The sequence below is a fragment of the Homalodisca vitripennis genome, unplaced genomic scaffold (genome assembly GCF_021130785.1).
Source record: "Homalodisca vitripennis isolate AUS2020 unplaced genomic scaffold, UT_GWSS_2.1 ScUCBcl_2272;HRSCAF=6846, whole genome shotgun sequence".
Taxonomy (NCBI): Eukaryota; Metazoa; Arthropoda; class Insecta; order Hemiptera; family Cicadellidae; genus Homalodisca; species Homalodisca vitripennis.
Genome location: NW_025778396.1, coordinates 1 through 5,990, shown reverse-complemented (window position 1 = coordinate 5,990; position 5,990 = coordinate 1). Strand labels below are relative to the sequence as shown.

Sequence of the window (5,990 nt, the reverse complement as noted above, 5' to 3'; positions counted from 1 at the left end):
CCACACTACTAGCAGACTACTAGCACTTTTAATCAGTCTACCATGCAATCGTGACTGTTATTGACATATCAGAAACATAATTGGACTGCATCTACAATAAACCTTTGCATGATTGCTTCTGATGAACATCAATGAACTACGATAATTGAAAAATAATTTTATTAAATTACCTATACAACAATATAATTACAAAATATACATAATACACTATCTAAGCAGTCTCCACATTGGCCATAGCTGCCCGTTCTTTTTTTGTCAAGCCAGTTCTTCTATATTACTGCTCTCTCCTGCAAGTACTTCTTTTTACAATCTTCTCTGAACTCTTCATCATAAAACCATTTTCCTAAACAAGCCTTCATCAAGTCGTTCTCTACTCTGCAGTTGAGTACCATCGCTAATCCATTGGCTTTCCCACATTTTGCAAAAGCGTGTAAACAAGGAGAAAAAACATACTGTACATATTTGCTATTGTAGTTGCAATCTCAAAACAGGTTAGTGTAGTATTGAAGAAAAAAAACTTAAAACTTATTAAGGGTGTCCTGAAAATCTCTGGGACAAAGGTTATACCCATGTTATTGCTCAGGTCGAGACAAAACATTTCACCTTATGAAACATGGGTCTCCGATACTTAGTTTCCCATCTGTCTTCTGTATGCATTTTTTATAAAAAAGATTAATATCTCAAAAAATAATAAATTAAATTATACCAAGTTTGGCTAAAATGTTTATGATAACAATGAAAGTTAGTGAAAAAACTATCATCAAATTAGCTTCATTATTTTAAAAATAGCAGCCATTAAAACTTTTTAATACTAAACAATAATAGTGTTTAGAGGATTTTATCACAAATCTAATGATACCAACATTATTTCAATCAAAAAATAAAAAACTGATTTATAGCAGATTTACAGTGACAAGACATGACCCCCATTGAGTTTTTCAGCAAATGACCAACAATAAAAAACCAGAATAAACTGTAGCTACTAGCGAAAATAAATAGGTGGTTTTGTTTCAGTTAACCGACATTAAATATTAAGGATCTTAACGGTAACAGAGCCACACTGAATAAATAACTCCACAATCTTAAAAATTGCTTCAATTTTTTTTAAATATTGGGTTTACTGTTATGAATGTCAGAACTAAATGATGTCTTTTTTTACTTTTTGATGTTAGTTTACTAGTCTTTCTTTTTTCTTCTTATTATGCTATTGTTTTTTAATTATATGCCAATCATTGTATGACATGAAAATAAATAATGCAAATACTTGAACCAGAATAGGTTATGAAGAAATATTTAATTTTGTACAGTTGATTTAGTTATATACTTGGTTAGTAATAAACTATTTGATAATAAATGGTTTAGTTTTATTTCATACTGAAAAATAATTGTGATTTTGAAGTCAATAAAATTATATCAGTTTGTATCATATAGACCTTGATTACATACCAAGTACTTCTTCAGAACATTTTTCTGCTCTAGATCGTTTCTCGAACCATCTTGGGAATCAAAAACTTGTTCTTCAACCTTTCGGAGAAATGTGTCGTCAGGATCACCTAGAAAGGATAATTTGATAGTATCTAATTATATAATACTACAGTACTTCTTTACAAAGTATAAGTATACAATACCTGTAAACTTTACAATAACTCTAAACATGGGTGTGATAGGCTTGCCTCCCCCTTCCCAGCCACTACTCATTTTAAAACACATCTAGAAAAGTCTGCGGATCAAGTCAATACCAGAAGCCATCATACCTAGCTGAATCAATTGAGGAGCCAAGACACAAATTCTGCGTACCTCGGCTCTGTCTCTGGTCTACTCTACAGCTCAATACTATGCTCCAGTCTGGCTAAACAAGTCACATACTAGAAGAGTTAACGTACCACTTAACAGAGATATAAGGGCAACATATGGTACTCTGACACTCATTTCTCTTCCTTGGCTTTTAGTATTTAGTAACATCGCACCCCATGCTATATGTTGCAAACAGGTCTTACTACGGGAATATGACTACTAAAAGTTGCTTAATTATACACATATTTTTTCTTCAAGGATTAACACCAAAAATTATCATAAAATTAACCAAATGATTTTCTCGATTACTATTAGGACAACGATGAATGTCACTCAATAAAACAGTAAAAACTAAATTTAAAAATCAACAAAGGTTAATGTCCCAGTTACATCGAAGGATACGCTGAAGATTTAAATGGAAGTTCCCTACACACTAACGTTCCATTACATACATTATTTTCATGTGGTACTCAATGAAGAAAAGTACTGTGCACCAAAACTATTTCATAGTTAACTATAATAGTTATAAGTTATTTGATACTTTTCAGTTTGTGTTTTTACCAGCCTTCTTTATTCTATAAATCATATTTCAAATTTCTTAAACCGTTATTGGAGCAATATGTTATAGTTATAATATAGTTTCAAAGTAGATTATTAACAACAAAGTTCATTCTTATAAGCCTATAAACAAGTTTTTATGCACAAAATTAACAAACTTTAAACACTTAACAAGCTCATTTTATTATAAGGCATTAATTTAACAATCAAGATCAATGAGAAAGGTATAATAACCATCATTCTTAATATAAAAGAATACATCTTCATTTGTTATAGAGTTCTATTGATTCTGAGAGAAAGGATAAAATCAAACTACTGTGATTCCTTACTATATTGATCAGTTACTTGTAGCGATGGAATCGTATTCACGATCAGTCGTAGCCCCACCAACAAACTCTGATTTCTTACGTACTATTTTTGCTCAGTAAGATGTATGAGTTACAAAGTTTTTCTTACCGGGAACCTAAAAAAATCTACATTTATTAGAAAGAACACACTTTATTTAACACACCACTGTGAAAACTACATATCTCTATGGCGATCAGTTTGTTTTATGCCTCCAAAAGGAAGAGATGTCACCAAGGAGGTCTCTATCTACTACTTGTATATTATGCAATATAAATAGGTTTAGATTAGGTTATCATAAATATGTTACTAGTAGTACTGAAACTAAGGAGAACGTTTATAAACGCTCACATTATCTGAGCTTGAATTTGGGTACTACTCGAGGGATGTTTTTCTCTTTTTGCCAGAAGTGTGTGGTGGCCCAACCGAAGTGCGTATTGATGGCCAGGAGCATTTCTGATCGGTACTTTCCCAGTCTCAGATCACGTCCCAGATCGTCCAACTTCTCTGATTTCAGATCACGTTAAGAAAAAAATGTTCCAAAAATAGTGGCCTCTGGATAATACCAAAGTACCCGTTTTAATTAAATACATAGAAAGTTTAATCAAAATTGGCTCGTACAATTTGAGGTATGGCCATCCATAGATTTGTTTCTTTAGTATTTGGCCTATAAAATCAAATACATTTGATTAAAAACCCATATATTTGTAGTTTTGGAGTGCCAGTTTAGTAGATTCTATAGTTTTGTATTTGTTTCATTTGTCTTCAAATAATAAAATTTATTTAGTTTTGTTTTAAAGGACAGGTTCAGGAACTAGGTTACAAGTAGTACAGGAACTATTTTAGGAGTAGTTCTCAAACCAAGTTAGGATTTATGTAAGAGGATTAGTTCTCTATGTTTTACACTACTACTAAATAGTTACATTGTTTCGTCAAATCTAAAAAATTAAATTATTTATAAAATGAACAACTTTTTTCTCCATTATTTAGATATAAAGTGAGGATATTATGAAATGTAAGATGTTTATTTTGGAGATGCTTATTTTAATTATTTGTTTAACTTTTACAAGATAATGTTTGCAAATGTTGCAAGAAGCAAAATTTGTCATATGAGCAGCACTAAAAAATGTCCATAGGCCTATTATAGGTCTTCTCAATGTCCTGTATTGATAAGATTGACTCATAATGAATCACAAAGACTGATCTTTGAATTCATAAGGAGACTGATAAAAAGCTTCTAAATTAATAGTAGTGATGATTGAAATGTATTTGATTACTTTGATATGTTTAGACAATAAGATGTGGAAGGAGCTGGAAATTCCATTAATGTTACTATACTGAGTTGTTGGTACTACCAACCGGCAGCGAGTGCAACTATTCTTTTTTTCTTGGAATGATGACTGAGCCGTGAATCACGAACACTGTTGTTAGTAATAGAAAAAAATCTAGTCCAGTTGTGCAATCACAATTTTATTACCTACTACTTGCGTTCAGGAACAGTTAAAGATAACTACGAATTAAAAATCTTGTCATAAAGAAGCAGGTGCACGAATCGTGATCTATAACTAACCAAAGTAGCACAGATTAGTTTTAGAATAATCACATGTAAAGAGCTGTTGCCAACTCAAACATAATCACAGCACACAGATTGCGATAAAAAAAATTAAAATCAGAAGTGGTTATTTCAGTTTCATAACTAGAAAACACTAAGTAGTTCCTAATGCTCAATATCTATTGTGTTCATTACTTATAGGTTACCTACAATATTTTCAATTATAATACACTACATTTTAGCAAATCTGCTCAACAATTGCTGGCCAAGTACTACTGGGTGCATTTTTATTTCATTTATTTTTATTTATTTCAAATTTAGAAAATTGTTTTATTATTTCAGAATAAGTAACCCTTTATCTAACCTAAAAGTTTCAACATTCAAATAAGCTCATAGAGATTACCTAATCCATGAGGTCCCTTAATTTCTTCTGGCTCTTAACACAGGACTGTCTGCTTTTGAACCTGTATCATCCATTTCCTACAAAACCCTTACAATAGTCTTCAAAGATGTCAAACCTAGACTATAATCACCAACAAGTACTCTCGATTACAGAATTGAGAATACAGATTACAGACTCCGTTACAATTTAGCCAACCTAACCCAGACAAAATTTCCTAAATGTTGATCTAAAAGTTCCCTAGATTTATCCGAAATTTCGTTGTTTTTAATAACTAAATTCCAATTATTAGCCTCAAATTTAGTTTAATATTAGTTATTGATTGAAATATTACTTTGTACAACGTTTCAAAATACGCAATGTCTTGAAATTTACATGCTTTACTGTGTTCGTTTATTTTCATAAAGATTATAGCAGAAAAAAATTCTTTTTACTGCTGCACTAGAATGTGGAATTATTAGGAGTTTCTTAACAATGTAGTTAAGTTTTCAAACAGGGAATTATTCATCTTTCTTCGTTGCACTAATTGCTTGCCAAAATGCATATATACAAGTTTGGTATAATGGGAAGTCTTGCTTCATTTTTTTAAGCAGCCTCCATTCTCTATCAAGCTTTGTCAAATCTTCATAGTTCTACCAAGGTATGAAATGCTACTGCTGAAGGCACAATTAGTGTGGGAGCATTATTTTTGGCCAGAACCTTGGTATCCATAATCTCTATGTGTATAATATTTTCCGAAAGAAAAGAAATATATCTAAGGCATGTTGTGTTCTTTCAGAAAGAAAGTTGAGACATTTTGTCTGATATGTCGCAATCATTCTGACATGATTCATTACTGATTTGAGAGGAGTTATCGCTAATGTTGTAATTGTTCTCCCCCTAAATAAACTTGCTTCAATAGTAAAAAGTTTTGAAGATACGCTACTTTGACAATGCCAGTTATGTGGAAATAATTTGTTTCAGACAGCATTCAACTAGTTGATTGAAAAGGTTACAAATTACATCATAATTTAGTTGTTAATCAAGTTTGGACGGAAAGAGTTAATTTAAATTGTAAACAATGATAGTGCAGACAGGATTTCGTTGTGAAAATAATTATTAAATCCAATTTGTGGCTAGCACAAACCGCAGTGCGTTGTTTGTTTTGTTACATGAACATATTTGTTCGTGAAGCAGATCCTACATTACTAGAATAGAACCGTGAAAACCGCTCTCAACTTTATCCATAAGCGAGACGAGATTTATTATTACCTTATTATTACAAAGTATAAAAATCCCTGAACGCTATTTATGAATTAATTAATTAAAACTAGACTCTTGCTTCCCCTTCAATGTCGTTAT

General features: G+C 31.4%; 1 pseudogene; it reads right to left on the bottom strand.

Annotated features, from left to right (window-relative positions):
• Positions 1 to 211: 211 nt before the first annotated feature.
• On the bottom strand, positions 212 to 4,685 carry LOC124371928 (annotated as a pseudogene).
• Between the last annotated feature and the right edge of the window lie 1,305 nt (positions 4,686 to 5,990).